Source organism: Gymnoscopelus microlampas (assembly GCF_963454915.1).
Source record: "Gymnoscopelus microlampas genome assembly, chromosome: 7".
Classification (NCBI taxonomy): domain Eukaryota; kingdom Metazoa; phylum Chordata; class Actinopteri; order Myctophiformes; family Myctophidae; genus Gymnoscopelus; species Gymnoscopelus microlampas.
In genome coordinates this window covers 9,309,780-9,336,007 of record NC_139944.1, presented here as the reverse complement: position 1 = coordinate 9,336,007, position 26,228 = coordinate 9,309,780, and the positions used below count along the sequence as shown (strand labels likewise).

The 26,228-nt window shown below is 43.9% G+C and overlaps 2 long non-coding RNA genes across 2 annotated transcripts in view; one reads left to right on the top strand and one right to left on the bottom strand.

The window, feature by feature from the left end:
- The window catches only part of LOC311049671, a 331,395-nt gene that overhangs the window by 17,862 nt on the left and 287,305 nt on the right, over positions 1 to 26,228 (top strand). The gene's annotated exons all lie outside the window — the stretch shown is intronic.
- The window catches only part of LOC311049673, a 388,479-nt gene that overhangs the window by 240,556 nt on the left and 121,695 nt on the right, over positions 1 to 26,228 (bottom strand). The window lies entirely within an intron of this gene.

The following is a 26,228-nucleotide window of genomic DNA, read 5'->3' as shown; positions in this document are numbered from 1 at the left end:
TATAATAATATATAAAGATGCCTGCCGCCCAAGGCTATCCAAAAAATCTTCTAAGTACAAAGCACCACCAGGTCCCTGCGGAGGGGGGTCCCCTCCACCCAGCCCCGTACCCAGGATCGGGGTGCCTTGGTCTGGGTAGAGAGGGACCCCCGAAGGGGTCCTCTGGTTGTTTTTGAAAAATACAAAAATTATTCAAAGTACAAAGTACCACCAGGTCCCTGCGGAGGGGGGTCCCCTCCACTCAGCCCTCTACCCAGGATCGGGGTGCCTTTGGCTGTAGAGAGGGGGTCCCCTCCACTCAGCCCTCTACCCAGGATCGGGGTGCCTTTGGCTGGGTAGAGAGGGACCCCCGAAGGGGTCCTCTGGTTGTTTTTGAAAAATACAAAAATTATTCAAAGTACAAAGTACCACCAGGTCCCTGCGGAGGGGGGTCCCCTCCACTCAGCCCTCTACCCAGGATCGGGGTGCCTTTGGCTGTAGAGAGGGGGTCCCCTCCACTCAGCCCTCTACCCAGGATCGGGGTGCCTTTGGCTGGGTAGAGAGGGACCCCCGAAGGGGTCCTCTGGTTGTTTTTGAAAAATACAAAAAATATTCAAAGTACAAAGTACCCCCTCCGCAGGGACCTGGTGGTACTTTGTACTTTGAATAATTTTTGTATTTTTCAAAAACGACCAGAGGACCCCTTCGGGGGTCCCTCTCTACCCAGCCAAAGGCACCCCGATCCTGGGTAGAGGGCTGGGTGGAGGGGACCCCCCTCCGCAGGGACCTGGTGGTACTTTGTACTTTGAATAATATTTGTATTTTTCAAAAACAACCAGAGGACCCCTTCGGAGGTCCCTCTCTACCCAGCCAAAGGCACCCCTATCCTGGGTAGAGGGCTGGGTGGAGGGGACCCCCCTCTCTACCCAGCCAAAGGCACCCCGATCCTGGGTAGAGGGCTGGGTGGAGGGGACCCCCCTCCGCAGGGACCTGGTGGTACTTTGTACTTTGAATAATTTTTGTATTTTTCAAAAACAACCAGAGGACCCCTTCGGGGGTCCCTCTCTACCCATCCAAAGGCACCCCGATCCTGGGTAGAGGGCTGGGTGGAGGGGACCCCCCTCCGCAGGGACCTGGTGGTACTTTGTACTTTGAATAATTTTTGTATTTTTCAAAAACAACCAGAGGACCCCTTCGGGGGTCCCTCTCTACCCAGCCAAAGGCACCCCGATCCTGGGTAGAGGGCTGGGTGGAGGGGACCCCCCTCCGCAGGGACCTGGTGGTACTTTGTACTTTGAATAATTTTTGTATTTTTCAAAAACAACCAGAGGACCCCTTCGGAGGTCCCTCTCTACCCAGCCAAAGGCACCCCGATCCTGGGTAGAGGGCTGGGTGGAGGGGACCCCCCTCCGCAGGGACCTGGTGGTACTTTGTACTTTGAATAATTTTTGTATTTTTCAAAAACAACCAGAGGACCCCTTCGGAGGTCCCTCTCTACCCAGCCAAAGGCACCCCTATCCTGGGTAGAGGGCTGAGTGGAGGGGACCCCCTCTCTACCCAGCCAAAGGCACCCCGATCCTGGGTAGAGGGCTGGGTGGAGGGGACCCCCCCTCTGCAGGGACCTGGTGGTACTTTGTACTTTGAATAATTTTTGGATAGCCTTGGGCGGCAGGCATCTTTATATATTATTATATATTATCACATATTAATATTATAGAGACACAAATATATTATCGCGAAAACATTTTATTAACGTTCTGTTAAAACAAACAAATTATCCATAATTCACTAAATAATCACCATTAAGCCTCTTCAAACTAATTTAATAAAACGTTCTGTTAAAACAAACAAATTGTCCATAATTCACTAAATAATCACCATTAAGCCTCTTCAAACTTATTTAATATATCAATGATATAAATAGGTTACCACTGGAAAAACATGTTCATTGTAAAATAATAAACAAGACTTATCCATAAAGTAACATTGATTTATAACAGTGTTCAATAAAGTTTTGAAAAGAAAAAAGTGAACAGTCACGGAGCCCCGCCCCCTCCTCCCTAAACCCCGCCCCCTCCTCCCTAAACCCCACCCCCTCCTCCCTCCCTAAGATCTTCCCTTGGCAGATCTGCGGCAGATCTTCCCCTCCCAGCGCCATCTTGGTCTCCAGCTACTCATGACTCCCCGAGACGCGTGCGTGCCTGCGTGCCTGCGTGCGTGTGGGATGTACATGACAGAGTGAGAGATGCTTGGGTGCACCTACCATACAAGGTTTTATACTACTTTACAGCAACAAATAGTACCTATAAAACAACTGTGAAAGAAGCCTTGAAGTTTGAATATGTATGATGTCCAACTGAACAAATGAGTCGCACTAACACAAGAACCAACAATGCCGTCAACAAGCACTGGATCAATGGGGATTGGGGACTGTTCAGAATGAGCTGAAGAAGGAGCCAAGGCATGCAGCCAAGAATGCAGTGAAGCTATGTGAACAGCGATTCCCCATCTTTTTCATTTCATAGACCCCCATTTGATACGAGTTGTGTCTCTGGGACCCTAATCAACACTGTCAAATGTCCACATTAATGGTCAAAAACTCCACTTGCGCTGTATTTGGGTAAAGTGATGATAATATAAGGACACATTCAAGTACCTGACAGTATATAAAGTCACCATACCAACTGAGGCAGCATTGTCTTTTTTTTTTTATTCCTGAAAAGTTTATATTTCACATAGCTGGTTTTCTGCCCGAAAGCAGAGATATGTTGTAGCAGGTATTTGCATGATGTTTAGAACATTGGCATCATATGTGGTTGGTATATGTGTACATAAGGTGCCTCCATAAGGCGAGATACAGTAGTAGTAAGTGTAGCAGGTGCAGTGTTCATAAGGTGCAGTTCACTACAACAGTGTAACAGGTACTGTATAGGACGTAGGGGACATAGGTCTTCGTGCAACAAGGAACTTTAAATCCACATCCACATTTGGGAATTAGAAAATGTGGGTAGACCGGCTAATTTAACTTATGTATACCACATCGTAACATTACTTGAATAACTTGCATCGTAGTTGGACGCTCCATCTCCATGCTTGTAAAATATATATTTTCATTGAATACAACAGTTGTGCATTGGTTTGCACTGCAGGCAAGCCACACTGTTCGATCAATTTGCTGTCTCACACACACGCACGCATGCACACACACACACACACACACACACACACACACACACACACACACACACACACACACACACACACACACACACACACACACACACACACACAGTTCTCTGTTTTCTCGCCCCTGTCTACAGCAACATACCATTAACAGTTCAAAGAAATGTTGTCTGACCATTTTTGGTCAGACAACTATTCTCTCTCCACATTGCTATCTCTCTCCATTGTGGCAGCGCTGTCAGTTAAAGGGCAAGACCACTTTGGTAGAGGTTTGGGTTGTGTTACCTTGCCATGACGTAAATAGTGTATCCAGAACATGTAGCTATGTTTAGTTTGTCAACCTGTGGATATTTATAACCAAATAATATATTTTTAATAGTCAATAACAATACCAAAAGTGCCCAGTTCTTCCAGAAATAAAGTAAACAGTACTTCTTCCACCACGTACCAGTGACAATACTAAAATATTTGGGGAACTCGGGAATTGGCAATTTGACTGCATTGGGAGAAAACTGTGGGGAAATATATTGGCAACTCTAAGTAAAGTTTGTCTTATTTGACATCTCTTAATAAACACATTTCAACTGCTTTGTGCCACATGAGTGACAGTGTTCATGTGTTCATGTCTGACAGCACACATCTGGATGAAATTGAACTATGCTGACGGCATTCCTTTTAATGGGAAAATCAGATGTTATCGATTTAATCTTATTAGACGATAATATGGTTCAGAAATGTTTCCACAAGAGATTTTCTTGTTCTTGAAAAATAAATATGGTATTTGAGTAAATAAATATGATCATGCATCTACTTGCATGGTGTTTGATCCTGTAGGATCCATACATCGCCTGCAGTTGGTACAGAATGCTGCCGCCAGACTCATTTCTGGGACTAGGAGATCAGAACATATAACCCCGGTACTGGCTGCCAGTAACTTTTAGAATAGATTTTAAGCTATGTTATTGTTAACTTTTAAAGCTCTTAATGGCCTGGCACCACAATACTTAACTGACCTGCTACAACCCCATGTGCCTGTCCGCCGACTAAGGTCCTCCGATGCATGACTAAGGGTGATCGGGCCTTTGCCGTCAGGGCCCCTACACTCTGGAACAGCCTCCCATTGGACCTCAGGGTTGCTAGTTCCATCACCATTTTTAAATCGAAATTAAGACTCATTTTTATAGAAAGGCCTTCTTTACCTCCTAAACAGCAGAAATGTGGTGCATAGGCCTACTCACTGATACTGTTATGTGTTATTTTTACTGTTGTAATTGTCTATGATCTTTGATTCACTGTTGTGTTGATAAGCACTTTAAAAAGTGTTTAAAAGGTGCTATATAAATAAAGTTTATTATGGTGATTCACGTGTCAGTGATTCACGTGTCAGTGATTCATCTGGAAATGATTCACCTGTCAGTGAGTCACTTGTCCTGCCAGTGATTCACTTGTCAGTGATTCACCTGTCTGTGATTCAATTGTCAGTGATTCACTTGTTAGTGAGTTACTTGTCAGTGAACAGGGGAGGTGTTTAGTGAGCGGGAGGAGGTTAAAGCAGTGGCTCTCAACGTGGGGTCCTGGGGACCCCCAGGTATCCTTCATAGGGTCCCAGGGGGTCCCCAGCAAAATGGGGAACAGTTTAAACTGTGGTGAGTGTCCTTGATGATTCGCAACACATTCACATTCGTATATTCGCTGGGGGGAGGGAAGCACACCAACCACGATGTGCTGGGCTGCACCTCTATAGGGCTTGTATTATGTTACCATGAATGACACAATAAAGCACTGGTTTCTACTGGGGATTGAACCCAGAAATGTAAATCTACATAATGAAACCAATAAGTCGTTGCTTCAGCTGGATTTCACAGACCTATTATAGAATGGAAGTGAAAGAGAAGCTTATTTATCTGACACATATGTGTGACCATGCCGTACAAGTCAGATCTTTAACTGCTCAGACAGAGAAACATAGACTGTGAAAGAACAATCTACAACCGTTATGTAATACACTAATAAATAGGTTCTACTGGGTATCGAACCCAGGACCTTCTGCGTGTAAAGCAGACGTGATAACCACTACACCATAGAACCTCTTTACTAATCAGCTTCAAACTCTGATGAATCCATCATTTAATCTGAGTCACTCTGGATAAGGACATCTGCTAAATGCCTAAATTGGTGTCAGACTTATTTCGTTTCCTGCTCAGTATTTAAACTCGTCTTTATTGTCACATCACAGGTTTACAAGTGAAAAAAGTGGGTGAAATTCTATTTCATACAGGCTCCATAATATCAGTAAATATATCAATAACTGAGATGATTGAAGTCCGCGACACAGCACGTTAGGCCCCATCCCCATCCCCCAGACAGTCAATCCCATAGCCCGAGGAGACGGTCCATCGGTGAACGTTTGCTGACAGTTCCAAGCAGTGAACAGAGATATTGGCTACTGCTTTATTTATATTCTCTAGAGAGAGGGACGCTCATATCCAACATTGCCGGGCTTTCAGCAGCACCCTCTGTAGGACTTGTATTATGTTACCATGACACAACAAAGCACAGGTTCTACTGGGGATTGAACCCAGGACCTTCTGCGTGTAAAGCAGACGTGATAACCACTACACCATAGAACCTGTTTGTTGACTGGGTTCAGATGTGATATCAACTACACCATGGAACCTTTTTGTTGACACATTAACACGCCACCATGCTCCCACACCTCTGTTCCAATAGAATGGAAGTGAAAGAACAGCTGACGCATATGTGTGACCGTACCGTACAAGTCAGATAATTAACTTCTCAAACAGAAATGTAAACTTACAACCATAATACACCAATGTACAGAACAGGTTCGACTGGGGATTGAACCCAGGACCTTCTGCGTGTAAAGCAGACGTGATAACCACTACACCATAGAACCGATTTGCCATTAGGCTTCAGACTCTGATTTCTCCATCATTTAATCTGAGTCACTCTGGATAAGGACATCTGCTAAATGTCTGAAATGGTGTCAGACTTAGTTTCCTGCTCAGTAACTAAACTCATCTTTATTGTCACATCACAGGTTTACAGGTGAAAAAAGAGGGTGACATTATTTTTCATACAAGCTCCTTAATATCAGTTTAAAAAAAACTGAGATGATTGAAGTCAGCGACACAGCACGTTACACCCTATCCCCCAGACAGCTTAGCCATGGTTTCAATCCCATAGCCCGAGGAGACGGTCCATTGGTGAAAGTTTGCTGACAGTTCCAAGCAGCTTGGAGAGTTCACTCGCTCTCCAGTCTCGGCTCCTCCAAAAGCAAATTGCTATTTGGGACACGAACTATTTCTGAGGTAAGCTGGAGAACCGAGTGTGGAGTGAACAGAGATATTGGAATGTGGCTACTGCTTTATCTATATTCCCTAGAGAGACCGACAGTGGGATGGGGTCTAATGTGCTGTGTCTCACATGCATAGCGCGTAGCGCGAGGAGACGGTCCATCTGTGAACGTTTGCTGTCAGTTCCAAGCAGCTATGAGAGCTCACTCGCTCTCCGGTCTCGGCTCCTCCAAAAGCAAATTGCCATTTGGGACACGGACGATTTCCGAGTTAAGCTTGAGAACTGAATATGGAGTGAGCAGAGATATAGGAAATTGGCTACTGCTATATTTATATTCCCTAGAGAGAGGGAAGCTCATATCCAACATTGCTGGACTTTCAGCACCACCCTCTGTAGGGCTTGTATTATGGTACCATGATACAACAGAGCACATGTTCTACTGGGGATTGAACCCAGGACCATCTCTGTGTAAAGCAGACGTGATAACGACTACACCATAGAATCTGTTTGCTAATCAGGTTCAGACTCTGATTTCTCCATTATTGTCTCCGCCAGGCCGAAAGGCATGGCGAGAGTATGTTTTACCCCCTGTCCGTCCGTCCGTCCGTCCGTCCGTCCATCCGTGTGTCATTCTGTCATTCTGTCATTCTGTGTACAGCTAACCGTTGGCTTGATTGCAGCGAAACTGTGCACACACACTCCCTGGATGCCAGAGCAGAACCTCTGCCCCAACTTTTTCACAAGGGCCTGCAAAACACATTTTGTGACACTACTCCTACAGATTTTATCCAAACATCACGCAAATCGTTGCGTTTTTAACTATAACTGCACTGATCTGCGTGAAACTTTGCACGCACACTCCCTGGAGGCCAAGAAAAAACATCTGCCCTGCATTTCTCACATTTGCCTTTCATAGCGCCACCAGGAGGCCGACTTCTGTAAAACATTGTTTTTGATATTAAGTCTTCAGATTTTATCTCAATTTCACGCAAATCGGTACACATCTCTCTAGTGATGTGATCAAGATGGATCTGTTTAATTTTTCATATTGCATCCTGATTGGCTAACATTGACATCTAGAGTTTGCAGGCGTGGCCCGTTTTGAACAAAATGCCACAAATCATGAACGCAGCGTCCGATTGCTGTGACACTTTGCACACACATACGTACTACGTTGAAGAACAATTGGCACCCTTTTAACATTGCCCAATATAACGCCCACAGGAGGCCAATTTTTGCAACACTTTTCTTTTTTATATTACTCATACAAATTTTGTCCAAACATCATGCAAATTGGTACACATTATCTCTATAGTCAAGTGATCAAGATGGTTCCTTCCGATTTTTCATATTCCATCCTGATTGGCTAATTCCGAACATTGCTGGCCCACAATAACCTACCTGACCTGGCGGAGACCTGTGCTCCGTGGAGCACCTTTTGTAGTTTACTCACTCGCTCTCCGGTCTCGGCTCCTTCAAAAGCAAAAGCCATTTGGGACATGGACGATTTCCGAGATTAGCTGGAAAACCGAGTGTGGAGTGAACAGGGATATTGGAATGTGGCTACTGCTATATTTATATTCCATAAAGGGACAGTGGGATGGGGTCTAATGTGCTGTGTCTCACATGCATAGCCCGAGGAGACGGTCCATCGGTGAACGTTTGCTGACAATTCCAAGCAGCTTGGAGAGCTCACTCGCTCTCTGGTCTCGGCAAAAGAAAATTGCTATTTGGGACACGGACAATTTCTGAGTTAAGGTGGAGAACCAAGTGTGGAGTGAGCAGAGATATAGGAATTTGGCTACTGCTTTATTTATACTCCCTAGAGAGAGGGAAACTCATATCCAACATTGCTGGGCTTTCAGCACCACCCTCTATAGGGCTTGTATTATGCTCCCTTGACACAACAAAGCACAGGTTCTACTGGGGATTGAACCCAGGACCTTCTGCGTGTAAAGCAGACGTGATAACCACTACACCACAGAACCTGTTTGATAACCGGGTTCAGATGTGATATCAACTACACCATGGAACCTTTTTTGTTGACAGATCAGCGCGCCACCATACTCCAACACCTCTGTTCCAATAGAATGGAAGTGAAAGAACAGCTGACGCATATGTGTGACCATACCGTACAAGTCAGATAATTAACTTCTCAAACAGAAATGTAAACTTACAACCATAATACACCAATGTACAGGTTCTACTGGGGATTGAACCCAGGACCTTCTGCGTGTAAAGCAGGCGTGATAACCACTACACCATAGAACGTGCTCACTGACAAGGTTCAGATGTAAATAGTAAATGGTGCATTTATATAGCGCTTTTATCCAAATAGCTTTACTTAGATTGTGCATTACATTCAGACACAGATGGCGGAAGAAACCTCACGTTGCCATCCGGCCGCTCTACCGGCCACTGCCGCCCCAGATGTGGTAACAACTACACCATGGAACCTTTTTGTTGACACATGAACGGGCCGCTTTTGCATATATGTGTGACCGTGCATGTCAGATCTTTGACTTTTCATACAGAGAAACATAGATTTCGAAAAACAATCTAGAAAATTCAAGTTATACACTAATGTACAGGTTCTACTGGGGATTGAACCCAGGACCTTCTGCGTGTAAAGCAGACATGATAACTACACCATAGAACCTGTTTGGCTTTAATGTTCAGACTCTCATTTCTCCATCATTTAATCTGAGTCACTCTGGATAAGGACATCTGCTAAATGCCTGAATTGGTGTCAGACTTGTTTAGTTTCCTGCCCAGTAACTAAACTCATCTTTATTGTCACATCACAGGTTTACAGTTGAAAAAAGTGTCTGAAATTATTTTTCATACAAGCTCCATAATATCAGTATAAAACACTGAGATGATTGAAGTCCGCGACGCAGCCCCCCCATCCCCCAGACAGTCAATCCCATAGCCCGAGGAGACGGTCCATCGGTGAACGTTTGCTGACAGTTCCAAGCAGCTTGGAGAGCTCACTCGCTCTCCGGTCTCAGCTCCTCCAAAAGCAAATTGCTATTTGGGACACAAACTATTTCTGAGGTAAGCTGGAGAACCTAGTGTGGAGTGAGCAGAGATATTGGAATTTGGCTACTGCTTTATTTATATTCCCTAGAGGGAGGGATGCTCATATCCAACATCGCCGGGCTTTCGGCACCACCCTCTGTAGGGCTTTTATTATGTTCCCTTGACACAACAAAACACAGGTTCTACTGGGGTTTGGACCCAGGACCTTCTGCGTGTAAAGCAGACATGATAACCACTACACCATAGAACCTGTTTGTTAACTGGGGTCAGATGTGATATGAACTACACCATGGAACCTTTTTTGTTGACAGATCAACACGCCACCATGCTCCCACACCTCTGTTCCCATAGAATTTTATCTCCGGTTTCCTTCCTGTATCTGCGTGACGGCTGATCATATATCACATATATCATATATATATATATATATATCTCACAAAAGTAGTACTGTGGGGTAGCCTGTGTTGTCAGGACAGCGTGGTGACAGATGGTGCTCCTTGCTTTTTCAATTGTTGATGATATGGCTTTGGATTCAATGGTAGAGCTTGCCTGGCCATGGCCACGGCAGCTGCATGAATAGATTCTAGCTGGGATAGTGTTCTTGGTGATTCGCTCAGCTACTGTAAGACACTTGTCAAACTCCAATACTCTAACTTCCACACTTCCATCCTCCACTCACTCCTCCTCCCTGTCATGTTGTATATTAGATGCTGTATTTCTCTCATGTATGAGCTGTTTGATCACACCATGTACAACAAACAGTATGCATGTGTAAATGAAGATCAACCCATTATTTAATTTGTTGCTCTGTTTGTCATTTCAGATTTTAAAAGCTTCGTCTGCTCTAAAACATCCGTTTGAAGTCCGCGAGACAGCACGTTAGACCCCATCCCCCAGACAGCGTAGCCATGGTTTCAATCCCATAGCCCGAGCAGACGGTCCATCGGCGAACGGTCCAAGCGGTTTGGAGAGCTCACTCGCTCTCCAAAAGCAAATTACCATTTGGGACAAGGACGATTTCCGAGTTAAGCTTGAGGACCGAGTGTGGAATGAGCTGAGATATTGGAATTGTGCTACTGCTATATTTATATTCCCTGGAGGGAGGGAAGCTCATCTCCCACATTGCTGGGCTATCAACACCACCCTCTGTAGGGCTTGTATTCATATTTTACCATGAAACAAGTTAAGAGCTGGGTGTGCTCTAAGAGAGACTATGGTGTGGTCCTTCATAACTCAAGGATCCAACAGCCATTTCACCATTTACTGAGTGAGGGAGTAGGTCGATATATCTGTGTCTGTCTGAGTGCAGGGCGTGAATGAGTAGGCCCACACACACGCAAGTCAGTAAGCAATTAAGCTGACAATGAGCGTCTGTGCTCAACAACTGTCCCTGGGTAAATAAAGGACAAAACAAAGAAAGGAATGGATGGATTTCTCAATAAACAAATCAATATGTTCTCATGCCACGGGGCAGCAATTTATGAAGGCCACCTTCAGTGTGGCCTTATAACCCTCAAAATATGATATGCCTTGAGGCCATAGCGGCCTTGATGCCCCACCTGCACTGCTTCCAGCTAATTCAAACATGTCTTCCTCTGCACAGAATGTTGAACTAGACTGTTTTCAGCAAGCATTAATATGGCACTGTGGGAAAATAACAGAAAACTTCCTTAGAGCTTGTGCATACATATGGCATCATGCTGAGTATACTTTACCAGGGCATGAATTTCATGGCCACCACAGCTTGGTGTATTTTGTGAAATGAACAGCTCTTTTTACTTTATTTGTTTCATACTTTATGTATAAAAAATGCATTTAAAAAAAACATCCTTAACCCTTAAGTTTGATTCATTATTTATGTGGACTTCTGTGGGAAACTACTTTTTTTATTTGATGGCCTATATAATTGACTTAATCGATTACTTTTTTATTTATGTATTGATTTATTTATTGATTATCCACCTTACTCTGTTTTATACTTCGTCACACATACAGTAGCGTCATGTGAAAATAGCCGATCTACAAGCTCACAAGTTGTGAGCTTGTAGATTGGCTACTTTTGGATATGTGTTGCCTATAATGTCAAGAGAAAATGAAATCTATCTTTTCCACAAAAAAAAACGATTATATTAAAATTGGGTTGCACTTTAAACTAACATTGTAACAGTTGGTCGGATGGTCAAGGCTTCAAGAACAGACAGAATCCAGGAATGCATGGTTTTGTATAGTTATGTAACTAAAAAACAAACACACAAAATAAAATCAATCACCGGTATGTACTGTGCAGCCCGGGCAAAAATAATACTTAAAAAATAAAAGTAAGACTGGCCCAAAAGATAAGGTTTACAAAAGTAGAAAATAAGAAATAAATATTTAAAGGCAAACTAAGGCAAACAACCACCCAAACACTTAAGACTTGTAGCTAAACCCTAACACAAGGGTCCAGCGCTCCCTGGGTGTTGTCTCCATAACCCAAGCTAGGAAACTAACACTCTGCACCCTCCCTTTTATGCTAGGTGAGACATATCAAAAGAAAATGAATAGTAATTGGCATCAATTAATTCAAACAAGGTTAATTGTATGACCCATGAATTATCTACACAATTACCATGATTAACAAACAATTTCAAATTACACTTCCAGGCGCCAAATCCTTCACAAGACTATTGATATAATACCAAACATGATAAAACATGAAAAACACCCCTCCTCATCAACAGTGCTTAGCACCTTCCTCCCAATCTAGCAGGATTGCCATTGCCAGCACTGTGCAGAGGACAGCCAGGTGGCCACAATCAACAGAACTTGTATCATTGTTTTAAAAAAAGACATGTTTAAAACTATTTACTAGTCCCTTGTGTGTTATTTTACAATGCATTGAGGAGGTACAGAAAATGTTATGGGATATGCAACCCTAAAGAGATACAGTACTTCCAAACCGGCCGGTGGAAGCAGTTGTGTAGATGTGTCCATGCATGTCCCTTTTAATGTCTATAGGGCACGGTTTGCCCCATGACAAACATCCTGTTGATAGGGATTCATTAACAGTTAATGAGGCATTCATAAGTCCTTATAAGATGCTCATTAACGTTACTATTCGTTAATAAGGCTATATAAGTGTTGTCTCATTCTTAAGATATGAAAGAGAGCATTATAATTACAATAGCATTAATGCAGTGAATGCATGTGAAAAAAGGCTGAATTGTTTATTTTGTTCACCGCACAGATGAGTGGCTTACATTTTGCTACACTGTTAACAAAAAAAAACTGTTCATATTGCAGTGTAGTTAAATTAAATTGTTGTAACGCAAGGATGCATTTGTATGTGACTTTGTCAAGGTCACAGGGTACTTTCATATTTTCAAATACGGCCCCTTTGAAAAAAGGTTTGGACACCCATGCTCGGCTCTTTGGATCAGTCATCCTTATACTTTACCTAATCACAGTGGTGGAAAATACGTTTTTACTTAACTACATACAACTTCCTTAATAACTAAGTACATTGACATATTTTGAGGTATTTTTACTTTACTATGGCCATATTTCCAATATGTTATACTTCTACTCCACTACAGCTCTGAGGCAAATATTGTCCTTTTTTTCTCCACTACAATTATTTGAACACTTTAGAAAAATCTAACTCGGGAGAGGTACTGTAGATGACATTTAACAAAGACTTTACTAGGGACACTGAACAACTCTCACGCACAGTTTACATTCCCACATGACATTCACAACACTAGACTATAATCCTTAAATACTAAACATAACCTCAAACTAACACTGAACCAAAATAACCACACATTGATAGAGAAGGGGGGGGGGGGGGGGGGGGCAGACAGACAGGAGTAGGGAGCTCTCAAGGAAAACGGTTGCCAAGGGTTCTGGTGCTCTCACGCACCCGACCCGGGTAGAGCAGTAGGACCCAATGCAGAGGAGACGGAAACCAGAGTTGCTTGAAAAGACTTTACTTTAAATAGGCAAGGCACTTTAAGACAGAAACAATGTACACCTCTCACAGAGGGCAATAAACGATAGCAAGGAACAGAGGTAACACAGGGAGTAATACTGGAAACTGAAACACTCAACCTCTCGGTAGCGTGACATCAAGTTATAATCGCACACAGAGCCAACACCGGTAGCCCAGTGATAAAGTCATTGTCATTAGCACAACAGCGCGCAGCTGGGCACACAGGTGGGTTCAGTCTCTCCATCAAGAGCAACAGGGGGGAGGGGAGGGTGGAAAGAAAGGAGGCGGGGCTGAGGACAGGGTCAGACTGTGACAGGTGCGGATGATGAGCGGATCATCGGAAAGGACGCATCACGGTGGATATAGAGGGCAGGTCGTCTGGGCCCAGACCTTCTGGCAGGGGCAGTGGTGCTGAACGTTGCGAGGTCCGCTTCAGCCGACTCTTGAATGGCTCTTTGCAGCAGTGGAGCCGAAGTAGAAAAAAATGGTTCAGGAGATGCTTGCTGGGAGTTCCACTGGGCTCATGGATGGCTCAATCTGTTACAACCGTAGGTGTAAAGCGTAGGAACGCAAAAAACCCAGGAAAACCAAACTCAGGAGACGTAGATTTACATTTAACGAAGACTTTACACTGGAGACACTAAACAGTACACAACAACAGAAAATCACTCCCACACACAGTTTGCACATAACATTCACTTTCACAACACTAGAATATAATCCTTGAATACTAAACATAGCCTCAAACTAACACTGAACCAAACTAAACGCACATAAACAAACAATAAATCAGCAAAGAATGAACACAGAGTCTATATACAGTAAGTCCCTCAAGTCAGCAAACCAGTCCCAACTGTCCTCACAGGTGAGTTCACTCAAAGCAGTCAGGGAAAGGAGTAGGAGAGAACTCAGGGCAGTCAGGGCTTTATCAATACTGCAATGTGTGTACTCCGTTACAAGTAAAACTCTGGAATTCAAAATGTACTTGAGTAAAAGTACGAAAGTATTGGTATCAAAATGTACTTAAAGTACCAAAAGTAAAAGTACTAAAATGTTTGAAAATAGTCGATCTATAAGCTCACAACGCGTCGCGATGCGACGCGCTGTGAGCTTGTAGATCTGCTATTTTCAAATAGCCTATGTATAAAATAGGGCTGAAGTGGTTAATGTATGTTTTATAATGTACTAATTTCTACAAAGTAACTAGTAACTAAAGCTGTCAAGTAGTACCACCTGGTATGGATGTCTGTCTGTAGCCTGTATGGGGCCGAGACATGGACCCTCACAGCACAACAGGAAAAGGCCCTGCATGGCTTTTACTCAAGAATGCTATGAATGGCCACATCAGAAACATGGACCTCTACGGAGGCCTCCGTCACAGACAAGATCAGGAAGAGAAGGATGAGGCTGACAGGGCACTGTGTCAGGCACCCGGAACTGATGGTAAGCAAACTGACACTGTGGGAGACAACCCAGGGGACAAGCCAGGAAAGGAAAGAGGCACACCACCAGATACACTGCAGCGTGACAGTGGAGCTAACAACCAGGGGTGTATTTGTGATTTGTTTTACGGCGGAACGGTATTTTAGTGACGTCGCGCGCATATTATTTTACCTTAAAGTAGGAAACATGTTTGTATAGGAAATGTTTTTAGCTTAGTTTTAGTCTTTTTAAAATAATACAAATTCAAGACATGCCATGAATTATAGGAGCTGAAACTAAAAGTTTGCTTTGAACGAGTATCTTTCTCTTCTTTGGCGGTGGCTGAGGCATTGCTGCGTGCAGATAGGATACTGGCAGCAGCGGCTACTGAAGCCAAAATGCTGTGTGTTGCTTACCGTGAGTGAGGATACATTTTCACACTCACTTGTAAACCTGTTATGCAAAGTAGCCATTTGGGTAGCCTACTTGGCTGGTGAATGAATCCCCCCCCCCCCCCATGACACCACTGCTAACAACACTGCAGAGCTCAAGACCCTGATGCTGGAAAGGAGGGTGTGTGGAGGGCAGAGTTGGTGTTGGCCGCTAGACCACACTCTCGCATTGCATCTCTTACGTTGTCGTATTGCTACTTTCACTTGAGTAAAAAATCAAGAGTATTTCTTCCACCAGTGCTCCAGACATCCATTCATCTAATTTACATCACATGCCATTATAGAGTATACAGTCTATTTTCAATGGGTATAATTTTGTATTATTTTCAACACTTTTCTCAACACTTGGCTTGATGGCTATAAGGCATTCCATCAACAGAGCACTTTTACGTGTTTGGTGTTTGGCTTAAGTGGCCATTTAGAGTTGTCAGATCTGGACGGATTCTGTGCATGCCCTAAAACGCTGATTCTCAACCTGCGGGCCGTTTGGGCGGGTTTTGGGCGAACATTTTGCGGTTTTGGGTGGATTTTGATTTATGTTTTTGTCAACTTTATTTCGATTTTTTTCCCCCTCTAATCTAGCTAATTTGACAGTTATTTTAGGCCTGGGGTTCTTGTGTAGTGCTTTTTAGGGGGGTCTGTTATAATTTTTACGCACAATTTGTAAGTGTGTGTGAATTTGATTATTATTATTTTTTTCAAAAAAGAAAAAGAAAAAAAGAAAAAAGTTTTATGCCAGGATTCGTCGCGGACCGCGCAAGGACCAATGAAATTGAATGCTGCCCTCAGAACGCATTCCAACACTTATAAGTCACATCTGCGCACAGTTGCCGCTCGCGGGCCGCAAATGGCCCGCGGGCCGCCTATTGGGGAACCCTGCTTTACACCACTTATCTTAATTCATCTCTCTATCTAGTATGCTCTGAAACGATGGCTCTCTTTCTGTTTGAGGGTCGTGGATAATGGTGGAATGCTCTTACCTTTATTTCTTTAGGTCTTTATCTGCCAGGGACAGTGCTCATTGAGGTTCCACATCAGTGTGACATTTTACATGGATGGTAATGTACCCATTTTATGCATGTGGTAAAGACAGACACTGCCTTTCCCACTTTACCTTTATAGCCTCACATGTTCTATTATTTTCATTATTTTCTGTTTAACATATGCATTTATCATACTACTCATTTCATATTCATTTCATTTATATAAACAACACAGAGACAATTGTTTGTTTAAAACATAACCACTTTATTGTATATCAACAGTTTAAAGCTCCTCACCACCCCAAACAAACACACATACTTGCCAAGACTACTTCCTGGTCTGAGGATCTGGAAAGAGTAACACATGACCACAGTGCTCCTTATATGGAGGGTAGGGGAATTGGGACATACCATTTGACAGGGGAGTGTGGGATTTTTCTGTATAAGGTATATTATGATGGAAAAGAGGTATGTGGTTAAACAGGATTAATACTTACCTTTTGATTGTTTTGAATAATTTCTGTAAAATTTGGAAAATGTTTTCTTTGTTTGAGTTCACTTGTAATTTTGGGGAATGTGTTGAGGTTGCCTGTTTTGTAGGACATGGTTGAGGCCACTAAGGAGAGCCATTCAGGTAGAGGATATGAGTCAGTCTAGTCTCAGGCCTGAGGAGGAAAGTCAGGGGCACAATGCGGCTGCTAAAGCTCTGCCCGGTATCTCAGTCTGACAGAGTCAGTTAGTCTCTGGACATGTTGTTTGTGTGAAGCAATGTAGGTTTATTGTTTTTTTTTTTTTTAATTACTTTTTTTGAAACTATTTTTTTGAACACCATTTCTTTTTGTGCACTTTAAAGAAAATAAACCCGGATTATCACAACAGTTGGTTTGTCAGTCTGTCTACCTAGCCCTCATCCAAAGGAACTCTTTTACATATGGTGGCAGTGGTGGGATGAGTGGCAATCAAGGGTGACAGATCCACCATGACAACCAAAGCAACTACCAGATCCGGGATACGCAAAGAGGGCGGCAACCAGACATCTTTTGTAGAGGATATTGAAGAGGAACCGATCCTGAATGAGGAGGAAGGAGCCAGGGGTGAGGGACCACCAGAGACGGTGGAGAGTCTGAGCCACACCTTCAAAGCCTTCCTCCTGAATCAACAGCTGAGAGATGCAAAGAGGGAGCAGGATAATCAGACCCAGGAGCTCCGGATGCGAAACCTTCAGCAGCAGTTTGGCCAGGTGCAGAATGAAATACAACTGGACCGATTGGAGCGAAGGTCGCCGGGAGCACTAACACCGGATGGCACTACAGCGCCCCCTCCTGTTGACCTCGGGGAATTGCAGTCGGCCAGAAGGGCTGGTTCTCTTGGGGTTCTGCATGAGCAGGGGGCGGAGTCTCCTTCATCAAGCCACGCATCTGCAGCACCACCACCGATTAATTGGAAAGGGCCGAAAATGCAGCCCTACAGGGAGGATGAAGACATCGAACACTATCTTGCCACTTTCGAACGCATCGCGTTGGCTTGTCGGTGGCCCCAGGACAACTGGGCTCTTCATCTTGTTCCCCTCCTTACCGGCAAAGCAAGAGCAGCTTATCTAGCCATGGACATTGATTCTGCGATGCAGTTTGACCAGGTGAAAGCAGCCAGGTGAAACGCATCCTCAATCCAGAGCTGCGAACGTGGATCAAAGAACACGATCCGGCTACGTCACGAGCAGCAGCTGAGCTGGCAGAGACCTTCCTTGCAGCCCGGAGGTCATCCAAAGGCTACCCGATGGGAAGGTCAACCACTACACCTCTCTCCTACCATGGGAATCCCGGGGGTGGTTCTGGTAGTGGGTCTAGGAACTTTAATAGATCTCAAGATGCGAGACAGCAGGATCCCCCTAATAGGAAACCAGATAGGAAGGATCCCCCTGTGTGTTACAACTGTGGTCAGCCAGGACACATTAAGGTAGAATGCCCAGTTATTGCTGTTAAGAAATCTCACTTGAGTTCTGTGTATGCACCTTCTACAGAACAGCCAATACTAAGTGTGATTAAAGTGTGTATAGCAGGTCATTATTGCAAAGCTCTGTTAGATTCAGGAAGTGACCAGACTCTCATTAGAGAAGACCATTTGCCCAATCAGATGTTGGTACAGGCAAGGCAGGTTAATGTAACCTGTGTCCATGGGGACTGCAAGCCTTTTCCAACAGCTGATATATCTATTCAGATAGAGGGACAGGAGTACATCCTCAGAGTAGGGGTGGTAGCACATTTACCCTATCCCGTAGTATTGGGAAGAGATTTGCCAATACTCTATGAGTTATTAAGTCAGTTCCAGGGTTCTAACAGTTTTGGTGCCCCACACTGTGTTTCAGACAGCCACAGGGAAGCCCTGGTGGTTACTAGATCCCAACGCTCGGATTTAGATCAGGGGTGGGAGGAGCTAGCTTTTGCTGGGGAGGTGGCCAAGCAGAGCAAGGGGAAGAAAACCCGCAGTCAGAAACGTCAGGAGAAGGTTTGGGGAACTAAATTAGTAGAGCCCGAGCCAACAATGCCAGACATAGACTTTGACATTTTGCCCAGTAACGTCAGTGTATTGCAGAGACAGGATGAGACACTCAAGAAACTGTTTGAGAAGCTTGTAGATGAGACTACAAAGGTTTCCGTTCTTGACAAGGAAATGTTTGTGGTCAAGGGACATATTTTGTACAGGCGCACCAGTACAGGGGACCAATTGGTGGTACCAAAAGGTTTGAGGCCCACAGTTTTACACCTAGGACACTCAATACCCTGGTCAGGACATTTGGGTCAGACAAAAACCTATGCCCGCATAGCTGCACGCTTTTACTGGCCCCAAATGTACCTGGAAGTATTAGAGTACTGTAAGACCTGTGCAGAATGTCAGCAAACCGCCCCAGGAAAGAAAGGTGACAGGGCCCCTTTAATTCCTATGCCAGTGATAGATGAGCCCTTTTCACGCATCGCTATGGATGTTGTTGGCCCCTTAGAGCGTAGTTCATCAGGCAACCGATTCATCCTTGTTATTGGTGACTATGCTACTAAGTACATGGAAGCTTTTCCCCTTAGACAAGTTAAGAGCCGCCAGGTCGTTAACTGTTTAATACAGCTATTCTCAAGGGTGGGGGTCCCCCGGGAGATAATTACAGACCAGGGAACCAATTTTACGTCTAAGTTTTTGAAAGAGGTTTATCGTCTCTTAGGTATTAAGGGAATACGAACCACCCCCTATCATCCGCAGACCGATGGCATGGTCGAACGGTTCAACAAAACCCTTAAAGCAATGCTTCGCAAGTTTGTGTCCAGTACGGGTGCCGACTGGGACCAGTGGCTTCCGTTCCTGCTCTTTGCCTACAGAGAGGTCCCCCAGGCAACAACAGGTTTTTCCCCTTTTGACCTCTTATATGGACGTCATGTCAGAGGGCCTTTGGACATTCTGAAAGAGGCCTGGGAAGGAGAGCAGCCAGCCAAGCAGGTTGGAGTGATGTCCTATGTGCTTAAAATGAGAGACAAACTGGAGCAGCTAACTGAATTGGCACATGCAAATATTGACAAGGCACAGGCGAGGCAGAAGAAGGGTTATGACCAGAGCAGTAAACAACGCACTTTCCAACCGGGACAGAAGGTATTGTTGCTGTTGCCCAGCTCTGAGAGCAGCCTCCTGGCCAAGTGGCAGGGTCCATTTGAGGTCACTCGCAAAATGGGACCGGTGACCTATGAACTTTACCTGCCAGAGCGCCGGAAGAAACATCATTTAAATCTCTTGAGGGAATGGAAGGACAGAATCCCTCTGTCTCAACAGCTCCTGGCCCGAGTTGTCACTGATGAGGAAGAGTTGGAGGAGCAATACTTCCCTGCATCCTCTGAATCCTTTTCACTCCCTGATGTAAGTCACCTTGTTCCTTCCAAGCAAAATGAACTAAAAGACTGTTTTCCTGATGGGCTGTTTAGTGAGCGACCAGGACGCACAGACCTGGTTGCTCATGATATCCATGTGTTGTCTCCGGAGACAGCACCAATTCGCCAGTCCAGCTACCGCATTCCAGCCACCTTAGTCTCAGCACTCAAAAAGGAGGTGGACATGATGCTGGACATGGGCATCATTGAGCCTTGCAACAGCCAGTGGTGTAGTCCAGTGGTGCTGGTGCCAAAGAAAGACAGTCCAGACTTGAGGTTTTGTATCAATTTTATCAAAGTGAACAGTGTTTCTGCCTTTGACGCCTATCCTATGCCTCGTGTAGATGAAATGATAGAGCGTTTGGGGAATGCAAAGTATTTGACTACTCTTGATTTGTGTAAGGGATATTGGCAGGTTCCCCTCACTGAGAGAGCTAAAGACATTACAGCCTTCCGAGTGCCCTCTGGTCTGTATCGTTTCACAGTGATGCCCTTCGGCCTACACGGAGCAGCAGCGACATTCCAAAGGCTCATGGACAATGTTCTGAGAGGGGCTGAAGCCTACTCAGCAGCCTACATCGATGATGTCATCATCTACAGCTCCACATGGGAAGAACATCTCCAGCACCTCTCTGACATCTTCCAGCGTATTCAGCAGGCTGGGCTGGTGGTCAATGCTAAGAAATGCCAGTTAGTTAAGTCAGAGGTCAAGTACTTGGGGTATGTAATAGGGAGAGGCCAAATTCGCCCTCAGATTGACAAAATTGAAGCTGTCCAATCCTGCCCACCACCTACGACCAAGCGTCAGGTCAGGTCATTTCTCGGCCTAGCAGGATGGTATAGAAGATTTATAGCCAATTTTTCAGATAGAGCAGCACCACTTACAGCCCTGACTCAGAAGTCCTGTCCTGCAAAAGTCAAGTGGACACCAGAGTGTGATGCAGCCTTCCAGGACCTCAAACAGTGTCTGTGTGAAGATCCTGTCTTGCAGAGCCCTGACTTTTCATTGCCCTTTACAGTGCAGACTGATGCGTCTGAGATTGGTCTTGGGGCAGTGTTACTGCAGGGGAGAGCAGGAGACCAGAGACCTGTGCTGTATGTGAGCCGCAAGCTCTACCCAAGAGAGACACGTTATTCCACTATCGAAAAAGAAGGTCTTGCTATCAAATGGGCTCTTGACACTCTCAGGTATTACATCTTGGGAAAAGACTTTCTTTTAGAGACTGATCATCGTGCCCTCCAATGGATCCATAGGATGAGGGACACAAATGGCCGAATAGCACGGTGGTACCTTTCTTTGCAGCCCTATAGGTTCACTGTGAAGTACCGTGCTGGAAAGGACAATGTGGTGGCTGATTTCCTGTCCCGCAAAGGGATGTAGGGGACAGGTCTTAAAGGGGGGGATGTGTGGTAAAGACAGACACTGCCTTTCCCACTTTACCTTTATAGCCTCACATGTTCTATTATTTTCATTATTTTCTGTTTAACATATGCATTTATCATACTACTCATTTCATATTCATTTCATTTATATAAACAACACAGAGACAATTGTTTGTTTAAAACATAACCACTTTATTGTATATCAACAGTTTAAAGCTCCTCACCACCCCAAACAAACACACATACTTGCCAAGACTACTTCCTGGTCTGAGGATCTGGAAAGAGTAACACATGACCACAGTGCTCCTTATATGGAGGGTAGGGGAATTGGGACATACCATTTGACAGGGGAGTGTGGGATTTTTCTGTATAAGGTATATTATGATGGAAAAGAGGTATGTGGTTAAACAGGATTAATACTTACCTTTTGATTGTTTTGAATAATTTCTGTAAAATTTGGAAAATGTTTTCTTTGTTTGAGTTCACTTGTAATTTTGGGGAATGTGTTGAGGTTGCCTGTTTTGTAGGACATGGTTGAGGCCACTAAGGAGAGCCATTCAGGTAGAGGATATGAGTCAGTCTAGTCTCAGGCCTGAGGAGGAAAGTCAGGGGCACAATGCGGCTGCTAAAGCTCTGCCCGGTATCTCAGTCAATCTCAGTCTGAGTCAGTTAGTCTCTGGACATGTTGTTTGTGTGAAGCAATGTAGGTTTATTGTTTTTTTTTTTTTTAATTACTTTTTTTTAAACTATTTTTTTGAACACCATTTCTTTTTGTGCACTTTAAAGAAAATAAACCCGGATTATCACAACAGTTGGTTTGTCAGTCTGTCTACCTAGCCCTCATCCAAAGGAACTCTTTTACAATGCACCTCTATCTGTGACTAATTCAAAACTGCAGGTCTGCCACAACTTCTTTTATATCAAAGCAGAAGACTGTTCTGTTTGTTTGCTGCATTTCACGGAAGTTTTTGATTCATCTCCTGTGCTGCATATTCTCATATATTTTTAATGTTTTTTTTATTTCAGGTTATTATCTCTGGCCGGGGCGGAAGGCCGGGAGGCAGAGATTTGTGCGTGTGTGTGTGTGTGTGTGTGTGTGTGTGTGTGTGTGTGTGTGTGTGTGTGTGTGTGTGTGTGTGTGTGTGTGTGTGTGTGTGTGTGTGTGTGTGTGTGTGTGTGTGTGTGTGTGTGTGTGTGTGTGTGTGTGTGTGTGTGTGTGTGTGTGTGTGTGTGCGCGCGTGCGCGTGCGTCTGTCTGTCTGTGTGTCTGTCTGTCTGTCTGTCTGTCTGTCTGTCTCTGTGTGTACAGCTAATCTTGCACTCCACACCAAATTGTGTAACATGGTGGCACTATATCAGCCAGCTTCATGTTTTGGCCTAACTAATGGAACCGACCTTACAATCATAACACTTTCCTCAGGAATCCTTGGATCATGACGCACTAGGCCCATTTTCGCCTAATTAGATTTTCCTTTTTTTGTTTCTCTCCTCAAAACACACCTTTTGCTACTACTCCATCCTGTTTGCCTGTAGGTTGGCTACGAAATACCAAATTCTGTACAAAACGTGCCATATACTGTATCTGATCAACCCTGAATTTGAATGGCATGTTGAGGGGCCTCTGTAGACTGTACCTCCAAAAGCACTTTAACTTCTGCCCATATGGTATGGTACAAATGTCACTGGTTGTTCTAGGCTTTTCCCCCAAAAAATAGGTCCAAATGATATTGGGAGTCAGGGGACAATGTGTTTCAAAAAGGGTTTTGTGATATTCCATACTGTTAGTGTAATTGGCTTTCAAAAGTAGTGTCAGGGACCTATTTCGGCTTATAAATAGCATAAATCATAAACGCAACATACAATGAACCCCTAATAGGAAGGGTTAGGGTTACTGGGGTGAGGGGACTCTATACAGCACAGGCAGGTTATTAAAAAACAACACAGTCCCCTCTGGTAGTTACCCTTGATGCCCTGCCACTATCTATCTGAATTATGAACTAGTGGGGGAGGTGCAAGCCCATTTAAAACCTTAAGGATGAGGCAAGCATCTGCACATGTCTTAAAACTAAACGTTCTACTATTATAGAAGTGATGATAACTATTGGCCTTTCAGTCAAGTGCTTTAGTGTCTGTTTGCAAAGGGATTCAGTTGATTTCAGAGATGTCAAGCTTGTTTGTGGCCAGCTGGGAGAAAAGCACCTCTGTTGTGAGGTATGGTGTTGCTAAAGTTATCCAGGTTGAATATCTGGACACCTTTTTAACTTGTTTTGGTTCAAGTCTTGAAGATTCCAAGGTAACTAGCTACCAGCTGTAGCTAGTTTGGGTGCAGGTTGTGTGCGCCTGTGGCTCAGACAAAAACACCTATCCCATCACAAATAAATTATAAGAAAACACTTCTAATATCTGTCTGGAAAAACAAAGAAGGAAAGACCCTTTGGACATGATCAAAGAGAAAATACGCTCCATAAAATATAGATATATGCCTAGCCTAAGGCAACACAGTTAGTTGTTTAACATACGTATTGATTGTCGTGTTCAAAGTCGTTAAAGGTGCTGTAAGTGATCTTTTTTGATTAAAACAAAAAGTGTATTGTTTATTGCAGAACAAGACGACACCAGGCAGTATCACACGACAACGTCTAACGTTTATTACACACATACAGAATATTGTTGCTGTAGAAACCTCTTATGTCTAAAACTGTTACTTTCCAGGAATCCAATTAAAAAATAGCAGCTCTACAAGCTCAAAATGTGCTGCATAGATCGGCTATAAGTTGGTCGGCCACATACTGTATATGGGCATGACCATATGGGCATAGCAGTCGGATTGGTGGTTCTGGTAAACTGGATCTCCATATAGTATGCCTATTATGGACTACCACCATCGTGACGCGTTGTGAACTTGTAGATCTGCTATTTTCAAAACATCTTGACAAAATTTGAAAAAATTGGAATATTTTTTTAATCTTGTATGGGAGCCCCTGGCACAAAATATTTTCAAATGTGCATTACCCAATGAAACCCCAGCATCCATATTATGGGAAAACGTGCGCAGAGAATAGCAGATTGGCTATTTTCAGCGAAGATGTTGGATGTAGAGCAAAAAAATAAAACGTATGGGGTTGTTGTTGAAATGATTAAGTTTAGAACCACCACTGCCTTTGTGACGCCTTTCAGCTCCTGCAGAAGCGAGCGTGCGAGTGTGCAGGGAGCATGGATATTTACTAAATAAAATAGGTTTGTTATCATTTCCATGATAAGGGCCAAAAAAATCCACAACTCAAGAGGAATGCAGAGTCAGCATAATGTTCATAATTAGTTTGTTAGATTGGTTAATGTGAAATACAAGAAAAACACGAGTTTGTGGAGTGGACTATGTAACTTTCCTCTACCACCCCAATTGTATAAGTTATCTGCCTTTATCATGCCGTTCCCAGCATGATAAAGGCCCCAAACTTGGTATGTGCTCTTAGACGGCCAATATGGACAGGCTGTAATTGCTTAAGCCCGCCCTCTCTGTGTTCCTATTGGCTGGGCTTTAAACAGCCATAACTCCAGTTCACAGCATGCTAAAGGCCCCAGACTTGGTGGGTGCTCTTGGATGGCCAATAGGGACGGGGCTATAATTGCATTGCTGATGCCCCACACTCTTATCATCCCAATTTAGGACTAGGTTTGAAGCCTGCATAGTGGGCTGAAAATCTAGTAATTTAATAACAACCCAGTTCACCACAGTTGTAAGAAAAAGTGAAAATAGCCAATCTACAAGCTCACAACGCCTTTGAAGACCCTGTTTGGAGAATGTTTATTGGATTTGCAACTACACCAAGTGGAAGGATTTTTTCTTCCTTCTATCTTGCGTGTCTGTCCATGTCTACTCAATGTCCATGTCTACTCAATATATATATATATATATATATATATATATATATATATATATGTGTGTGTGTGTGTGTGTGTGTGTGTGTGTGTGTGTGTGTGTGTGTGTGTGTGTGTGTGTGTGTGTGTGTGTGTGTGTGTGTGTGTGAGAGAGAGAGAGAGTGTGTGTGAGAGGGAGTTCAGCGTCAAGTGTATCGGCGTGTGTTTAGTCTATGTACGCAGATGAGAGTGAATCAACAACTATATTTACTTGTCAATCAGATAAATGTCAGTCTTAATCATAATCATAACATTATTGATGGCTAGTAGCCTATAGGGTTTTCAGTAACAGGGAATCTATATCCCCAGTGGGCTACACAAATGTCATGAGAGAGAAACCTATGAAGATCATTATCAGTTCCAACTTTGTGTTCCCTTTTTTTCTCACCACTTCCAAATGCACTTGTTCATCCTGTATTTACTGGATGAGATTGGTATCCTGACCTGAAAATGTATTTTCTGTTTATTAAAAAAAGCTGGGGAGAAAGGGAGACTCCTAGTTACTAAACAAACACTCTATAGCACTGGTTCTCAAAATGGGGTACAGGGACCCCCAGGGGTCCTTGGGGTCCCCAGCTAAATTAGCCAAAATAGCATCAAAATAAGTTTAACCACATTGCCTATTTGAAAATAGCTGATCTACAAGCTCACAATGCGTCACACCGTGACATGTT